Source organism: Hordeum vulgare, chromosome 3H (assembly GCF_904849725.1).
Source record: "Hordeum vulgare subsp. vulgare chromosome 3H, MorexV3_pseudomolecules_assembly, whole genome shotgun sequence".
Lineage (NCBI taxonomy): Eukaryota > Viridiplantae > Streptophyta > Magnoliopsida > Poales > Poaceae > Hordeum > Hordeum vulgare.
The window spans coordinates 531,881,015-531,901,182 of record NC_058520.1 but is presented as its reverse complement, the minus strand read 5'-3'; positions in this window follow the sequence as shown (position 1 = coordinate 531,901,182).

Sequence of the window (20,168 nt, the reverse complement as noted above, 5' to 3'; positions counted from 1 at the left end):
GGGAATCGTATACGGGATTGATTGAATCCTTGACATCGTGGTTCATCCGATGAGATCATCATGGAGCTAGTGGGAGCCACCATGGGTATCCAGATCCCGCTGATGGTTATTGGCCAGAGAGGTGTCTCGGTCATGTCTGCATGTCTCCCGAACCCGTAGGGTCTACACACTTAAGGTTCGATGACGCTAGGGTTATAGGGAATTTTTGTACGAGGTTACCGATAGTTGTTCGGAGTCCCGGATGAGATCCCGGACGTCACGAGGAGCTCCGGAATGGTCCGGAGGTAAAGATTGATATATAGGATGGATGGTTTCGGACACCGGAAGTGTTTCGGGCATCACGGGTAACGTACCGGGACCACCGGGACCACCGGAGGTGGTCCCGGGGGACCACCGACGGTGGGCTGCGACCCCGAGAGGTAAGATGGGCTAAGTGGGGGTGGGAACCAGCCCCTAGTTGGGCTGGTGCGCCTCCCCACTCAGCCCATGGCGCAGGGGAAAGAAAAAGGGGGGGCAAACCCTAGGCCAGGTGGGCCTAAGGCCCACCAGTGGGTGCGCCACCCCCTCCTCCCCATCTGGCTGCCGCACCACCCATCTGGGAGGGCTGCCGCACCCCCTAGGGTGGGAACCCTAGGGGTGGCACCCCCTCTCCCCTTCCCCTATATATAGTGAGCACTTTTGGCCTTTGGAGGACACGGTTTTCCCTCACCCTCGGCGCAGCCCTGCACTTCTTCCTCCTCCTCTCTGCCGGCGCTTGCCGAAGCCCTGCCGGGAGACCTCGTCTCTCCACCAACACCACGCCGTCGTGTTGCTGGACTTCTTCCCCAACCTCTCCCTCCTCCTTGCTGGATCAACGTGCGGGAGACATCACCGGGCTGCACGTGTGTTGAACGCGGAGGTGCCGTTGTTCGGCACTAGATCGGAATCGCCGCGAGTACGACTCCATCAACCGCGTTCTAGCAACGCTTCCGCTTAGCGATCTTCAAAGGTATGAAGATGCTCTTACCCCTCTCTCGTTGCTGGTCTCTCCATAGGAAGATCTGAACATGCGTAGGAAAAATTTTGAATTTATGCTACGTCACCCAACAGTGGCATCAGAGCCAGGTTTTCTATGCGTAGATTCTATGCACGAGTAGAACACAAAAGTTGTGGGCGATGGTTTGTCAATTTGCTTGCCGTTACTAGTCTTATTCTTTTCCGGCGGTATTGTGGGATGAAGCGGCCCGGACCGACCTTACACGTACGCTTACGTGAGACTGGTTCCACCGACAGACATGCACATCGTGCATAAAGGTGGCTAGCGGGTGTCTGTCTCTCCTACTCTAGTCGGATTGGATTTGATGAAAAGGGTCCTTATGAAGGGTAAATAGCTTTGGCATATCATCGTTGTGGCTGTCACGTAGGTAAGAAGGCGTTCTTGCTAGAAACCCAAATCAGCCACGTAAAACTTGCAACAACAATTAAAGGACGTCTAACTTGTTTTTGCAGGGTTTGACATGTGATGTGATATGGCCAAAGTTGTGATGTTGCATGTATGATGTATGAGATGATCATGTTATTGTAATAGGTTTCACGACTTGCATGTCGATGAGTACGACAACCGGCAGGAGCCATAGGAGTTGTCTTAATTTATTGTATGAAATGCAACGCCATGTGCTTACTATTTTACTTCATTGCTAACGGTTAGCCATAGTAGTAGTTGGCGTGACGACTTCACGGAGACACGATGATGGAGATCGTGATGATGGAGATCATGGTGTCACGCCGGTGATGATGATGATCATGTGATGCCTGAAGATGGAGATCGAAAAAGCAAAGATGATAATGGCCATATCATGTCACTATATGATTGCATTGTGATGTTTATCATGTTTTACATCTTATTGCTTAAAATGACGGTAGCTTAATAAGATGATCCCTCTTAAAATTTCGAGAACGTATTCCCCTAAGTGTGCACCGTTGCAAAGGTTCATTGTCTCGAAGCACCACGTGATGATCGGGTGTGATAGATTCTAACGTTCGCATACAACGGGTGTAAGCCAGATTTACACACGCGAAACACCTAGGTTGACTCGACGAGCTTAGCATGTACAGACATGACCTCGAATACAAGAGACCGAAAGGTCGAACATGAGTCATATGGTTGAATACGACCAGCATGAAGTTGCTCACCATGGTGACTAGTCCGTCTCACGTGATGATCGGACACGGGTTAGTCAACATGGATCATGTATCACTTAGATGACTAGAGGGATGTCGATTTAAGTGGGAGTTCATACTTAATTTGATTAAACGAACTTAATTGTCATGAACTTAGTCTAAAAGTTGTCTTTACAAATATTGTAGATGTCCAACGTCAACCTCAACTTCAACGCATTCCTAGAGAAAAACAAGCTGAAAGATGATGGTAGCAACTATGCGGACTGGGTTCGCAACTTGAAGCTCATCCTTGAAGCAAGTAAAAAGGCTTATGTCCTTAATGCGCCGCTAGGTGACCCTCCCGCCCCCGCAGCAGCCCAGGACATTCTAAACGTCTGGCAAGCGCGGAGTGATGACTACTCTCTGGTCAGGTGTGGCATGTTATACAGTCTAGAAACGGGGCTCCAAAGACGTTTTGAGCAACACGGGGCACATGAGATGTTCCAAGAGCTGAAGCTAGTTTTTCAAGCTCATGCCCGTGTCGAGAGATATGAAGTCTCCGACAAGTTCTTCAGCTGTAAGATGGAGGAGAACAGTTCTGTCAGTGAGCACATACTCAAAATGTCTGGGTTACACGGTCGTCTGACTTCACTTGGAGTCGAACTACCGGATGATGCTATCATTGACAGAATCCTCCAGTCTCTCCCACCAAGCTATAAAGGCTTTGTGCTTAACTACAACATGCAAGGGATGGAGAAAACCATTCCCGAGTTGTACTCGATGCTCAAGTCTGCAGAAGTAGAAATCAAGAAGGAGCATCAAGTGTTGATCGTCAACAAGACCACTAGTTTCAAGAAGGGCAGGGGTAAGAAGAACTTCAAGAAAGACGGCAAAGCTGTTGCCGCGCCCGGTAAGCCAGATGCCGGGAAGAAGAAAAAGAACGGACCCAAGCCTGAGACTGAGTGCTTCTATTGCAAGGGAAAGGGTCACTGGAAGCGGAACTGCCCCAAATACTTAGCGGACAAGAAGGCCGGCAACATTAAAGGTATATGTGATATACATGTTATTGATGTGTACCTTACCAACGCTCGTAGTAGCTCCTGGGTATTTGATACCGGTGCTGTTGCTCACATTTGCAACTCAAAGCAGGAACTGCGGAATAAGCGGAGACTGGCCAAGGACGAGGTGACGATGCGCGTCGGGAATGGTTCAAAGGTCGATGTGATCGCCGTCGGCACGCTACCTCTACATCTACCGTCGGGATTAGTTTGAAACCTTAATAATTGTTATTTAGTACCAGCTTTAAGCATGAACATTGTATCAGGGTCTTGCTTAATGCGAGATGGCTACTCATTTAAGTCAGAGAATAATGGTTGTTCTATTTATATGAGTGATATGTTTTATCGTCATGCTCCGCTGGTGAATGGTTTATTCTTGATGAATCTCGATCGTGATGTTACACATATTCATAGCGTGAGTACCAAAAGATGCAAAGTTGATAATGATAGTCCCACATACTTGTGGCACTGCCGCCTTGGTCATATCGGCGTTAAACGCATGAAGAAGCTCCATACTGATGGACTATTAGAGTCTCTTGACTTTGAATCATTTGACACATGCGAACCGTGCCTCATGGGCAAAATGACTAAAACTCCATTCTCAGGAATAATGGAGAGAGCAACCGACTTATTGGAAATAATACATACTGATGTGTGTGGTCCAATGAACGTTGAAGCTCGCGGTGGTTATCGTTATGTTCTCACTCTCACCGATGATTTGAGTAGGTATGGGTATATCTACTTGATGAAGCACAAATCTGAGACGTTTGAAAAGTTCAAGGAATTTCAGAGTGAGGTTGAGAATCAACGTGACAGAAAAATTAAATGTTTACGATCCGATCGTGGAGGAGAATATTTGAGTCACGAGTTTGGCACACACCTAAGGAAGTGTGGAATCGTTTCACAACTGACGCTGCCTGGCACACCGCAGCGCAACGGAGTGTCTGAACGTCATAATCGCACTTTATTAGATATGGTACGATCTATGATGTCTCTCACCGACTTACCGCTATCATTTTGGGGATACGCATTAGAAACTGCAGCATTCACTCTAAATAGGGCACCGTCTAAGTCCGTTGAGACGACACCGTATGAACTATGGTTTGGCAAGAAACCCAAGTTGTCGTTTCTTAAAGTTTGGGGCTGCGATGCTTATGTGAAGAAACTTCAACCAGAAAAGCTCGAACCCAAAGCGGAGAAATGCGTATTCATAGGATACCCTAAGGAAACTATTGGGTATACCTTCTATCTTAGATCCGAAGGTAAAACCTTTGTTGCCAAGAACGGATCCTTTCTAGAGAAAGAGTTTCTCTCGAAAGAAGTAAGTGGGAGGAAGGTAGAACTTGATGAGGTAATTACACCCCCTCTTGAACAGGAAAGTAGCGCAGCGCGGGAAGTTGTTCCTGTGGCGCCTACACCGACTGAAGAGGAAGTTAATGATGATGATCATGAAGCTTCGGATCAAGTTACTACTGAACCGCGAAGGTCCACAAGGGTACGCTCCGCACCAGAGTGGTACGGCAACCCTGTGATGGAAATCATGTTGTTAGACAATGGTGAACCTTCGAACTATGAAGAAGCGATGGCGGGCCCGGATTCCAACAAATGGCTTGAGGCCATGAAATCCGAGATAGGATCCATGTATGAGAACAAAGTATGGACTTTGGTGGACTTGCCCGATGACCGGCGAGCCATAGAAAATAAATGGATCTTCAAGAAGAAGACTGATGCAAACGGTAATGTAACCATTTACAAAGCTCGACTTGTCGCAAAGGGTTTTCGATAAATTCAAGGAGTTGACTACGAAGAGACTTTCTCTCCCGTAGCGAAGCTGAAATCAGTCCGAATCATGTTAGCAATTGCCGCCTTTTATGATTATGAAATTTGGCAAATGGACGTCAAAACGGCGTTCCTTAACGGGAACCTTAAGGAAGAGTTGTATATGATGCAACCAGAAGGTTTTGTCGACCCTAAGGGTGCTAACAAAGTATGCAAGCTCCAGCGCTCCATCTATGGGCTGGTGCAAGCATCTCGGAGTTGGAACATTCGCTTTAATGAAGTGATTAAAGCGTTTGGGTTCATACAGGTTTACAGAGAAGCCTGTCTGTACAAGAAAGTGAGTGGGAGCTCTGTAGCTTTCCTCGTACTATATGTGGATGACATATTATTGATGGGGAATGATATAGAGATGTTGGAGAGCATAAAGGCCTATTTGAACAAGAGTTTTTCAATGAAGGACCTTGGAGAAGCTGCATACATATTAGGCATCAAGATCTATAGAGATAGATCAAGACGCCTCATAGGTCTTTCGCAAAGTACATACCTTGACAAGATATTGAAGAAATTCAATATGGAAAACTCAAAGAAAGGGTTCTTGCCAGTTTTGCAAGGTATGAGATTGAGTAAGACTCAGTCGCCGACCACGGCAGCAGATTGAGAGAAGATGAGTTATGTCCCCTACGCTTCAGCCGTGGGCTCTCTAATGTATGCCATGCTGTGTACCAGACCTGATATAAACCTTGCCATAAGCTTGGTAGGGAGGTACCAAAGTAATCCCGGTGCGGAACACTGGACAGCGGTCAAGAATATCCTTAAGTACCTGAAAAGGACTAAGGGAATGTTTCTCGTTTATGGAGGTGACGAAGAGCTCGTCGTAAAGGGTTACGTCGACGCTAGCTTCGACACAGATCCAGATGACTCTAAGTCACAGACCGGATACGTATATGTGTTGAATGGTGGGGCAGTGAGCTGGTGCAGCAGCAAGCAAGAAGTCGTGGCAGCATCTACATGTGAAGCGGAGTACATAGCTGCTTCAGAAGCGGCTCATGAAGGAATTTGGATGAAGGAGCTCATCACCGACCTTGGAGTGGTTCCAAGCGCGTCGGGTCCTATGACACTCTTCTGTGATAACACTGGAGCCATTGCCATAGCCAAGGAGCCCAGGTTTCACCGGAAGACGAAGCACATCAAGCGCCGCTACAACTCCATCCAGGACCATGTCCAGAGTGGAGTGATAGATATTCGTAAAGTACACACGGATCTGAATATTGCAGACCCGTTGACTAAACCTCTTCCACGAGCAAAACATGATCAACACCATAATGCTATGGGTGTTCGATACATCACAATGTAACTAGATTATTGACTCTAGTGCAAGTGGGAGACTGTTGGAAATATGCTCTAGAGGCAATAATAAAATGGTTATTATCATATTTCCTTGTTCATGATAATCGTCTATCATTCATGCTATAATTGTATTAACAGGAAACAGTAATACATGTGTGAATGAATAGATCACAATGTGTCCCTAGCAAGCCTCTAGTTGGCTAGCTCGTTAGTCAATAGATGATCATGTTTTCCTGATCATGGGCATTAGATGTCATTGATAACGGGATCACGTCATTGGGAGAATGATGTGATGGACAAGACCCAATCCTAAGCCTAGCACTAGATCGTATTGTTCGTATGCTAATGCTTTTCTAATGTCAAGTATCTTTTCCTTCGACCGTGAGATTGTGCAACTCCCAGATACCGTAGGAGTGCTTTGGGTGTATCAAACGTCACAACGTAACTGGGCGACTATAAAGGTGCACTACGGGTACCTCCGAAAGTGTCTGTTGGGTTGGCACGAATCGAGATCGGGATTTGTCACTCCGTGTGACGGAGAGGTATCTCTGGGCCCACTCGGTAGAACATCATCATGAGCTCAATGTGACTAAGGAGTTAGTCACACGATGACGTGCTATGGAACAAGTAAAGAGACTTACCGGTAACGAGATTGAACAAGGTATAGGTATACCGACGATCGAATCTCAGGCAAGTTCTATACCGACAGACAAAGGGAATCGTATACGGGATTGATTGAATCCTTGACATCGTGGTTCATCCGATGAGATCATCATGGAGCTAGTGGGAGCCACCATGGGTATCCAGATCCCGCTGATGGTTATTGGCCAGAGAGGTGTCTCGGTCATGTCTGCCTTCCTCCCGAACCCGTAGGGTCTACACACTTAAGGTTCGATGACGCTAGGGTTATAGGGAATTGTTGTACGAGGTTACCGATAGTTGTTTGGAGTCCCGGATGAGATCCCGGACGTCAGAAGGAGCTCCGAAATGGTCCGGAGGTAAAGATTGATATATAGGACGGATGGTTTCGGACACCGGAAGTGTTTCGGGCATCACCGGTAACGTACCGGGACCACCGGAGGTGGTCCCGGGGGGACCACCGAAGGGGGGCTGCGACCCCGAGAGGTAAGATGGGCTAAGTGGGGGTGGGAACCAGCCCCTAGTTGGGCTGGTGCGCCTCCCCACTCAGCCCATGGCGCAGGGGAAAGAAAAAGGGGGGCAAACCCTAGGCCAGGTGGGCCTAAGGCCCACCAGTGGGTGCGCCACCCCCTCCTCCCCATCTGGCCGCCGCACCACCCATCTGGGAGGGCTGCCGCACCCCCTAGGGTGGGGACCCTAGGGGTGGCACCCCCTCTCCCCTTCCCCTATATATAGTGGGAACTTTTGGCCTTTGGAGGACACGGTTTTCCCTCTCCCTCGGCGCAGCCCTGCACTTCTTCCTCCTCCTCTCTGCCGGCGCTTGGCGAAGCCCTGCCGGGAGACCTCGGCTCTCCACCAGCACCACGTCGTCGTGTTGCTGGAGTTCTTCCCCAACCTCTCCCTCCTCCTTGCTGGATCAAGGTGCGGGAGACGTCACCGGGCTGCACGTGTGTTGAACGCGGAGGTGCCGTTGTTCGGCACTAGATCGGAATCGCCGCGAGTACGACTCCATCAACCGCGTTCTAGCAACGCTTCCGCTTAGCGATCATCAAAGGTACGAAGATGCTCTTACCCCTCTCTCGTTGCTGGTCTCTCCATAGGAAGATCTGAACATGCTTAGGAAAATTTTTGAATTTATGCTACGTCACCCAACACATAGAACATCCAAAGATGACAAGATAACAGCGTGAAACCATCAAAAATTATAGATACGTTTGAGACGTATCAAGTATCCCCAAGCTTAACTCCTGCTCGTCCTCGAGTAGGGAAGTGATAAAGAATGAATTTTTGATGCTTTCATGCTACCTAGCATAGATGTCCTTTGTAACTCCTCTTATGTGACGTGAATGTTCAGATCCATTAGATTCAAAATAATAGTTTGCTATTAACGAGGAAACAATAATAATTCAAGCAAACTAGCAAGGTAATCATGAACTTTCAAAATAACAAGGCCAAAAGAAAGTTATCCCTACAAAAGCATATAGTCTGGCTATGCTCTATCATCATTGCACAACGAATTTAAATCATGCACAACCCTGGTATTGGCCAAGTAATTGTTTCACACCTTTACTTTCTCAAACCTTTTCAACTCTCACGCAATACATGAGCGTGAGCCATGGTTATAGCACTATAGATGGTGTGGAATTTGGTGGAGGTTGCAAGACAAAAAGGAGAAGATAGTCACGTTAACTAGGCATATCAATGAGCTATGGAGATGCTCATCAATAGATATCAATGTGAATGAGTAGGGATTGCCATACAAATGATGCACTAGAGCTACGAGTATGTGAAAGCTCTTAAAGAAAACTAGTGGGTGTGCATCCAACTTGCTTGCTCACGAAGACCTAAGGCAATTTTGAGGAAGCCTATCATTGGAATATACAAGCCAAGTTATATAATGAAAATTTCCCACTAGCTATATGGTGGTGACAAAACGAGAGACTCTCAATCATGAAGATCATGGTGCTTAATATGCACAAGTGTGGAAAAAGTGGTAGCATTGTTCCTTCTCTCTTTTTCACTCATTTTTTTTTGGTGGGCTCTTTGGCCTCTCTTTTTTTTGGTGGGCTTCTTTGGCCTCTTTTATTTCCTCACATGGGACAATGCTCCATTAATGATGATCATCACACTTTCAACTCAAAACTTAGAGCAACTATGACTCTATATGGAATGCCTTTGGTAGTGTACCGTGACAATGATCTAGCATGGAATAGACATTAATGGAAACATCATGCTAGCTATCTTACGATCATGCAATGGCAATGTAGACGTGGTGGAACATGTCATGGTGGTAGTTGCATGGTAATATATCTCGGAATGACTTTGAAAAAGCCATAGTAGGTAGGTATGGTGGCTGTTTTGAGGGAGGCTAATGGTGGGTTTTGTGCACCGGCGAAAGTTGCACGGCACTAAGAAGATAGTGATGGTGGAAGGTAAAAGTGCATCTAAACCATGGACTCAACATTGGTCAAGAAGAACTCATATACTTGTTGCAAAAGTTTTATTAGTAATCGAAACAAACCATTCAACGCATACTCCTAGGGGAAGGGTTGGTAGGTATAAACCATCGCGCGATCCCGACCGCCACGCAAAGGATGACAATCAATATACTAATCATGCTCAGATTTCATCACATAGCGGTTCACCATACGTGCATGCTACGGGAATCACTAACTTCAACACAAGTATTTCTAGATCCACAACACCTTGCTAGCATGACTTCAATATTACCATAACCACAACTCAAAACTAATTGAGATGAATCAAACTTCTCTAACTATTCAATGCACATGAAGGTGGAAGTTTTCGTATCCCTTTGGATAACTACCCCTTTTAAGACTACTTTAAAAACATAGATCAACTACCAAGCCACGCACTGCTGTGCTCTAAAAGATACAAGTGAAGCACATGGAGCAAAAGTATCTAGCTCAAAAGATATAAGTGAAGTAAATGAGAGTTGAATTGTCTACCAAAAGATATAAGTGAATCTCGACAAAATCACGGTGTGTGCATGTCTCTCTCTCTAGGTGTGCAGCAAGGATTATTGTGTCACAACAAAAATAAAAGACTCCTACGATACAAGACGCTCCAAGCAAAAACACATAACATGTGGTGAATAAAAATATAGCCCCAAGTAACGTTACCGATGGATTGAAGACGAGAGAGGGGATGCCTTCCCGGGGCATCCCCAAGCTTAGGCTTTTACGGCATCCTTGAATCTCTTGGGGTGCCTTGGGCATACCCAAGCTTGAGCTCGTGCCACTCTTTATCTCTTTGTCCATAAGAACTTCATCCAAAACTTGAAAACTTCACAACACGAAACTTAAACAGAAACTCGTGATAACATTAGTACAAGAAAGCAAACCACCACTTCCTTAGGTACTGTAGAAAACTTAAATTCTACTTGTGCTGATGTTGGGTTACTGTATTTTCAATCTTACACGGCTAATACCCCCCGATACTATCCATAGTTTCATCAAAATAAGCAACCAACATAACAAAAACAGAATCTGTTAACAGCAGACCAGTATGTAGCAATCTGTATATTTCGTATACTTCTGGTACTTCAACAATTCTGAAACATTACGCCAGTCTGAAGAATTTGCGTAGAAATCAGCAGCAAAAAGAATCAACTCAAAAGCTCTTACAGAAAAAAAAACGAAAATTCTTTTTGTGAGCAGAAAGTTTCTGTCTTTTCCAGCATGACCAAACGATCATCCCCAAGACTAATCATAACGGTTTTGCTTGGCACAAACGCAAAAAGAAACACAAAAACACAATCATAACAGAATTATGAAAGTGTGGAAAACACAAAACAGAAAGAAAAAGGATAGATTCGTTGGGTTGCCTCCCAACAAGCGCTTTTGTTTAACGCCCTTAGCTAGGCAAAAAGTGATGGAATCACGTATAGTCATCTTTGGTGCTCAAACCATAAGTAGTGTGATAATTTATCATCTTAAGATCTTCCTGTTTATTGGATGCCTCACCACTAGCTTTAGGAACAAAAACAGGCTTGACGGTCCTTTTGAGAGTGAGATTTGGAGTATTTTGCACAGCGGCAAAAGCGGAACCCAAGTTGGTTATGACATCTTCCAATTTGCCAATTCTAGAAGAATCATTAACTATAAGTTCCTTCTCCATTAAATTTTTCAAAAAAAATCCCAATTTGGATCCGTACTGAGTAATTTGATTGTGGATATTTCTATCCAAACCCTCAATAAGTTCAACTGTGGCAATTTTGCTTTCAATAGCGTCAAGCCTTTGCATCACGTGTTCCAAGGTCAAGGTAATTCCATTAACCATGAGCGGGGGTGAGCCTACCAAATTTATGATAGCTCTATAGGAGTCAACAGTATGGCTCCCCAAAAAGTTCCCGCCTACAATGGTATCAAGGATATACCTATTTCAAGGAGAAATTCCAACATAGAAACTGCGAAGGAGGACGGTAGTGGATTGCTTACGAGTAGATCTACTTTGAGCATTGCAAATCCTGTACCAAGCGTCCTTCAAATTTTCTTCCTCAATTTGCTTGAAATTGAGAACTTCATTTTCAGGGGTGCCATTTGGAGTGGTGGGTCTAGCCATTGATGGACTATCTCACACACAAACGAGCAGGAAGAGAGAGTGAAACGGGCAAAAGAAAACGGCAAATGAGAAAGGCAAATGAAAACGGCAAATGTGAAGTGGGGGAGAGGAAAACGAGAGGCAACTGGCAAAAAAAGTAAATGCAAGAGATGAGTTTGTGAGACCTACTTGGATAGATCTTGATCTCTCCTCCCCGGCAACGGCGCCAGAAATACTTCTGATGTCAGCTGTGCTAATGCAAAAGACCTTCCAATGGCGCCAGAAATAGGTCTGTCGACGGCACCAGGAATCCTTCAGCTACGGCTACGCCTTAAGGGACTTCCTAAGCAAATACGCAAAGGATTTCCCCCTTGGCTTTGGAGCCTTGCGTTGGTGTTCCCTCGAAGCGGAAAGGGTGATGTAGCGCAGTGATGGTAAGTATTTCCCTCAGTTTGAGAACCAAGGTATCGATCCAGTGGAGGAGTATCACAAGAGCCTGCACAAAAACAAAGAACCTGCTCCCAACACTATGAAGGGGTTGTCAATCCCTTATAGATTGTTCTCCAAGTGAGAACTGAAAGCAACAAAGTAACAAAGAAAAGTAAAAGTGGAGGTGTAAACGATAGATGTGAATAGACCCGGGGGCCGTAGTGTTTACTAGTGGCTTGTCTCATGAAAGCAAGTAGACGGTGGGTGAACAAATTACTATCGAGCAATTGATAGAACCGCGCAAAGTCGTGACGATATCTATGGCAATGATTATATCTATAGGCATCACGTCCAAAACAAGTAGACCAATACTTTCTGCATCTACTACTATTACTCCACACGTCGACCGCTATCCAGCATGCATCTAGTGTATTAAGTCCAAAAGAACAGAGTAACGCCTTAAGCAAGATAACATGATGTAGATGGACAATCTCATATCAACGACAGACCCATCTTGTTACCCTTGATGGCAACTACTTAATGTGTGCCTTGCTGCCCCTACTATCACTAGGAAAGGTCACCACATGGTAGAACCCAAAACCAAGCACTTCTCCCATTGCAAGAATCATAGATCTAGTTCGCCAAACAAAACCCAAGACTCGGAGAGACTTACAAGGATATCAAATCATGCATATAAGAAATCAGCAAAGACTCAAATATATATCATAGATAATTTGATCACAAATCCACAATTCATGGGATCTCGACAAACACACCGCCAAAGAGGATTACATCGGATAGATCTCCATGAAGATCATGGAGAACTTTGTATTGTAGATCCAAGAGAGAGAAGAAGCCATCTAGCTACTAACTACGGACCCGTAGGTCTAAAGTGAACTACTCACGAGTCATTGGAGGGGCGATGATGATGATGAAGAAGCCCTCCAACTCCAAAGTCCCCTCCGGCAGGGCACCGGGAAGGTTCTCCAGATGAGATCTCGCAGAAACGGAAGCTTGCGGCGGCGGAAATGTATTTTCATGGATCCCCTGATTTTTTGTTGTATTTTAGGGAATATATAGGCCAAAGATCTAGGTCAAGGGGCGGCCAGGGAGACCACAAGCCCTGTCACCGCCGCCTCCCCCTGGTGGCGGAGTGGGGGCTTGTGGGCTCCCTCGAGCCCTCCTGTCTTGGCCCACAGGCCCCCTGATCTTCTTCCGTTCGGGGAAAAATCATTTCGGGGATTTTATTCCGTTTGGACTCCGTTCCAAAATCAGATCTGAAAAGAGCCAAAAACACAGAAAAAAAAAACAGGAACTGGCACTTCGCAGTGAATGAATAAGTTAGTCCTAAAAAAGATATAAAAGGTACATAGAACATTCAAAGATGACAAGATAACAGCGTGAAACCATCAAAAATTATAGATACGTTTGAGACGTATCAAGCCCCCCTCCTTCTTCTTCTTCCTTGACCTCCTCCCTGGATGGGAGAAGGGTTTCCCCTCTGGTCCATGGTCTCCATGGCGGCGGAGGGGCAAGAGCCCCTCCGAGATTGGATCTCTCTCTCTGTGTCCTTCTGTTTCTGCGCTCCCAGATTCTGCGTTTCACCGTTTCTTAAATTCCCGGAGATCCGTACCTCCGATTGGGCTGAAATTTTAACACGATTTTCTTCCGGATATTATCTTTATTGCAGCAAAAGAAGGACTCCAATGGCCTTAAGGAGTGGCCACAAGCCTGCCTGCCGCGGGGCCACCCCCTGGCCGCGGCGACAGGGCTTGTGGGCACTCCGTGCATCGCCTCGCGTTGATTTTTCTTCCCAAAAATCATAAATATTCCAAAAAAATCCCCGTAAGTTTTATTACGTTTGGACTTCGTTTGGTATGGATATTCTGCAAAACAAAAAACATTCAACAAACAGGAACTGGCACTGGGCACTAGATCAATATGTTAGTCCCAAAAATAGTATAAAAAGTTGCCAAAAGTATATGAAAGTTTGAATATTGGCATGAAACAATAAAAAATTATAGATACGACGGAGACATATCATAGGCTCACATAATTTCTCAATAGGAGGTTGAATCTTCACATCTTCAGTTTTAATACCTCTCTCTTTCATAGACTTCTTGGCTTCTTGCATAACTTTTGGGCTCAAGAAAAGCATACCTCTCTTCTTGGGCGATGGAGGTGGTTCAGGAACTTACTTATAATGGAAGGTGAATCAAGCGTAGCGCTAGTGCTGAGAACAATACCTTTTCTCGTAGTGGATGGTAAAATTGGAACCTTGGGGTCTCCTTTCTTACCCATAGTGAATAAATTGCAGCAAGCAAAATAACTCCAAGTAGGCTTGTAAATAAATCTATGCTCCCCGGCAACGGCGCCAGAAAATGGTCTTGATAACCCACAAGTGTAGGGGATCGCAAAAGTTTGCGCGGGTAAGTTAACCCAATTTATTGATTTGACGGAAGATATCCAAAGAATATTTATAAGCTTTAATATTTGAGTTGTCAATTCAACCGCACCTGAAAGATACTTGCTTGGCAACGAAGTATTCGTAGCAACGGTGATATGGAGGTGATGGTAGCAATGGAAATAATAGTGGCAAAGCAACGAAAGTAAAGCTATTTGTGACTAGCAGGATTAAAACACTGTAGGCTAAGGAGATAGATGGTTGGTCATGGATGAGAGATATCATGTATTTAACTTGGGGCAAGGCACATAGAAAAGTAATGATCATCTAGGCATATATCAAACATCAGGCATGTATCCCGAGGTAGTCGTGCGTGCTTGCAATAAGAACTTGCACAACATCGTTTGTCCTACCATCCCGCTATCAACGGGGCCAAAAGGAACTTATGGAGATTAAGGTGCTCCTGTCAAAGAGCACCGGAACAAAACATTAAAAATCAATGGATACATGGAATCCTCAAACTATAGTCCACCCCCTTTGGTGTCCCAAGCTGTCACCATTGGGATCACCGGTTCCGGACTATAATAGTTGGATACTACTCACAAATAGGATCTAGAACACAAATATATTCATGAAAACATAAGGTATTCAGAACTAAAATCATGGCACTCTGGCCCAAAGTGAGAAGCATTATAAGTAACAAGTAGTAGCAAAGATGATAAAGACCATAGTAGATGATAGGCAACATGCCCCCAACAATCCGACGAACTATTACATGATCTAACTCATCCAATCTCTCCCATCCCCTTCACCTACATCAGAGAATTACTCACACATGATGGGAGAAGCCATGGAAGGATGATGGAGTGGTGATGGTGATGACGATGGGGACGATTTCCCCTCTCCGGAGGCCAAAACAGCCTCCAGATTAGCTCTCCCGAAGAAGAACCGAGGGTGGCGGCGGCTCCATGTCGAGAACTTGCAAAACGACTTCTGTTCTGGAATTTCTCCGTCACAGGTAAAAATAGGAGCTAAAGTAGGGCACCAGAGGGGGTGGGCCCCACCCAGGCGGCCTCCCGGCGCGTCTAGGGGGCAGGCCACGCCAGCAGGTCGCCTGGGGGCCCTGTGGCTCCCCTCTAGCCCATCTTATGGCACATGGTCCCTCCCGGTGCGTGGATTTTCTCTATTTTTTATGGGAATTTTTTGGGACATCTAAATATCCATTTTCCTGCACACAAGAAAACCATACACGCAGCTCAGCTGAAAACAGCGTTAGTCCGGGTTAGTTTCATTCGAATCATGCAAGAATGAGGCCAAAAAATAGCAAAAATGTTTCGAAAAGTCAATACATTTGAGAAGTATGAGATGCTGCGGGGCTACTATCGAGTACCGAGGGTGACACGTCCATAAGTACTCCTGATGTTAGCTATGTAGTGTAGTTTACCGGTGGTGGTTCTCGGAGGGTGATTCCTCCTTCACCACCTCAGGTAACGACTCTATCGTACAACCCATCAAGCGTGGTCCATCGAGGGTGATTCCTCCCTGGCCACCTTGACGGTTACATCGTTCAGAATCCATCGAGGGTGATACCCCGGATCCCTCTGATGTTACAACCACACAGTTACTTGATCGTGCTACTGGGAAAATGAAAGGTGTGTTGCGGGTGGATTCCTGCGTGAATGTGATGAGGCATGGCCGAGCAGTCTCGGCCTTACCACACATCCTCAGGATTAATTAAAATGCTAATGGATTTGGATATTTGATCTGAGTTGGTCGGGAGATCTTTTCGCCCTAACCTTCACGTGGGAGAAGTTATGGGTACTCGATGTCGTAGTATCAACCAAAGCTCTTCAGACGTCAGCAATGGAGCGGGGAGCTCCCGAGTGGCCCGGATAAGCATCGTTCTTGTATAAGAGGTGCCAGGACTGACATTAGCCGTCGACGCATCGTGCAGGAGCGGAAAGGGTGATGGGCCCATAAACCATGCACGCTTACGATTTAGACCGGCGGGTTGGCCTGTCCATTGAGACTAGGTAGGGTTGCGACGTGTCAATGTTCCGAGGTCGGGCATGACCCAGGAAAGTGTGTTCGGCCAGAGTTTATCAAGCGTGTTGGGCATTGTGGCGCACCCGTGCAGGGATGAAAATTAACTATTCGGATAGCCATGTCCACGATTACAAGACGACTTGGAGTTGTACCCCGATCTTATACAACTACAACTGTTACTTAACTGGAATGTTTGCTCCGGGATTGCTTTCCCGCGGGGAGTCGAGGAAGAATCTCAGGGCGTGGCCTTAACTAATATTGCTATAACAATATGACTATTTAATTGTGTTACTTCTTCTACTCTCGTCTATTGCTACAAGACGCTCAAGATGATAGTCTTCAATAGGACTAGTCCATTCTCTCTATTCTCGCATTGCTTAGTTAGCCCACACATAACCCCATTCCTTTGATACTGATGAATACTTAGTATAGTTCTGATGTCAGTCTTGTGAGTACTTTGAATGAGTACTCACTATTGCTTTGCTCCCCTTTTCCCCTTGATACGATTGTTGGGATCAGATGATGGAGCCCAGGAGACGGTGTATCCCACCGACAACGCTTACAACCCGACGGTGCCTACTACTTCATGGAGGCCGCTAAGGACCAGGAGTAGTTTAGGAGGTTCCCAGGCAAGAGGCCTCGCTTTGATCGATCGTTTTATCTTTTGTGCTGGCCTTCTCTAAGGCATTATCCTTGTTTTATGTTTGTACTGAGATATTTGTTGCTTTCGTTGACTCGTTTGTTTATCGAGCTTCTGTATTCTAGCCCTCGAGGCCCCTGGCTTGTAATATGAAGTTTGTATGTTTTTATTTGTGTCTAGAGTTGTGTTGTGATATCTTTCCGTGAGTCCTTGAGCTTGGTCATACGCATTTGCCTGTATGATTACCATACGATCAAATCGAGGGCGTCACAAAGGGCTACACACGTGAAATTCAAGACATTCAGCTCAACTCATATCTCGTGATTCACATGACAACCCGGATTTATTGAAAATATATCCACCTACAAAGTTCAAAAGTCCTAGGTTGTTGCAACCAAAACAACCCGGCCCTTGGCGGCTACACAAACTGAAGTTTTCCAAGTAGAAGACAAGTAAAAGTCCGTGGCTGCTGCATGCAACACAACCCGATACTTGGGGCTACACACACAAGATATTTTTCTATCTGAAGCACCAAGTCATCATGAATTGATAAACTCGGAGTTTGGGGGCTACAAATAATTTGGAGATAAAAAAGAGAAAGGAAGAATATCATCGAGCAATCAATATTAAAGTGGAGCTGGAGCATGTTGGGGATCGTAGTAATTTCAAAAAAAATCCTACGCCATACAAGGATCTATCTATGGAGAAACCAGCAACGAGAGAGGTTGTAGAGCATCTTCATACCTTTGAAGATCGCTAAGCAGAAGCGTTACTATGAACACGGTTGATGGAGTCGTACTCGCAGCGATTCAGATTGCGGTGGATTTCGATCTATGTGCCGAACTATGGCACCTTTGCGTTCAACACACGTACGGCCCGATGACGTCTCCTCCTTCTTGATCCATAAAGGAGAGGGGAGAAGTTGAGGGAGATCTCCGGCAGCATAATGGTGTGGTGGCGGTGGAGCTACGTGGTTCTCCAGCACAGCTTCGCTAAGCTATGCGGAGGACGAGGAGAGAGAGAAAGGAAGGGCTGCGCCGAGAGAGAGATTTCGTGTCTCAAATCAGCCAAAAAGTCCACTATATATAGGGGGAGAGGGAGGGGGTGCCCATCCTTAGGATTCCCACACCTAAGGGGTGCGGCAGCCCCATCTAGGGCAGAGGGCGGCGGCCAGGGCAAGGGAGAGGAGGGGTGGCTCCCCAGATGGGCCTTGGGCCGCCTCCTGCACTAGGGTTTTCCCCCCTTCCCCCCCTTGTTGCGCCTTGGGACTAGGTGGGAGGTGCACGAGCCCACTCTAGGATGGTTCCCTTCCACCTTTTGTCCCATGCTAGCCTTTGGGGCCGGTGGCCCCTCCCGGTGGACCCCCGGAACCCTTCTGGTGGTCTTGGTACGTTACCGGCGACGCCCGAAACATTTCCGGTGTCCAAACACTCTCATCCTATATATCAATCTTTACCTCCGGACCATTCTGGAGCTCCTCGTGACGTCCAGGATCTCATCCAGGACTCCGAACAACCTTCGTAACCACGTACACTGTTTCCCTATAACCCTGGCGTCATCGAACCTTAAGTGTGTAGACCATACGGGTTCGGGAGACATGCAGACATGACCGAGACATCTCTCCAGCCAATAACCAACAACGGGGTCTGGATATCCATGTTGGTTCCCACATGTTCCACGATGATCTCATCAGATGAACCACGATGTCAAGGATTCAATTAATCCCGTATGTAATTCCCTTTGTCTACCGGTATGATACTTGCCCCAGATTCGATCATCGATATTCATATACCTTGTTCAATCTTGTTACAGGCAAGTCTCTTTACTCATTCCATAACACATCATCCCTTGTATAACCCCTTAGTCACACTGAGCTCAATATGATGATGGATTACCGAGTGGGCCCAGAGATACCTCTTCCATGGGCAAAACATGATCAACACCAGAACTGTATGGGTGTTATATTTATTACAATGTAAATCGCGTGGCGATGTGAGGACTAGATTATTGACTCTAGTGCAAGTTGGAGACTCTTGGAAATATGCCCTAGAGGCAATGATAAAATAGTTATTATTATATTTCCTGTTTTAAGATAATCGTTTATTATCCATGCTATAATTGTATTGAATGAAAACATAGATACATGTGTGGATACATATACAAAACAATGTCCCTAGCAAGCCTCTAGTTGGCTAGCCAGTTGATCAAGGATAGTCAAGGTTTTCTGACTATATGCAAGTGTTGTCACTTGATAACTGGATCACATCATTAGGAGAATCATGTGATGGACTAGACCCAAACTATGAATGTAGCATGTGATCGTGTCATTTTGTTGCTATTGTTTTCTTCGTGTCAAGTATTTATTCCTATGACCATGAGATCATATAACTCACTGGCACCGAAGGGATACCTTGTGTGTATCAAACGGCGCAACGTAACTGGGTGATTATAAAGGTGCTCTACATGTATCTCCGAAGGTGTCCGTTGAGTTAGTATGGATCAAGACTAGGATTTGTCACTCCGTGTGACGGAGAGGTATCTCGGGGCCCACTCGGTAATACAACATCACAAACAAGCCTTGCAAGCAATGTGACTAAGTGCAAGTCACGGGATCTTGTATTACGGAACGAGTAAAGAGACTTGCCGGTAACGTGATTGAAATAGGTATGCGGATACCGACGATCGAATCTCGGGCAAGTAACATACCGAAGGACAAAGGGAATGACTTACGGGATTATATGAATCCTTGGCACTGAGGTTCAACCGATAAGATCTTCAGAGAATATGTAGGATCCAATATGGGCATCTAGGTCCCGCTATTGGATATTGACCGAGGAGTGTCTCGGGTCATGTCTACATAGTTCTCGAACCCGCAGGGTGTGCACACTTTAGGTTCGATGATGTTTTAGTATAGTTGAGTTATATGTGTGGTTACTAAATGTTGTTTGGAGTCCCGGATGAGATCAGGACGTCACGAGGGTTTCCGGGATGGTCCGGAAATGAAGATTGATATATAGGATGGTTTCATTTGGTCACCGGAAAGTTTCGGGCATTTCGGGCAGTGTGCCGGGAGTGACGAATGGGTTCCGGGTATTCACCGGGAGGGGCCCACCCACCCGTGAGT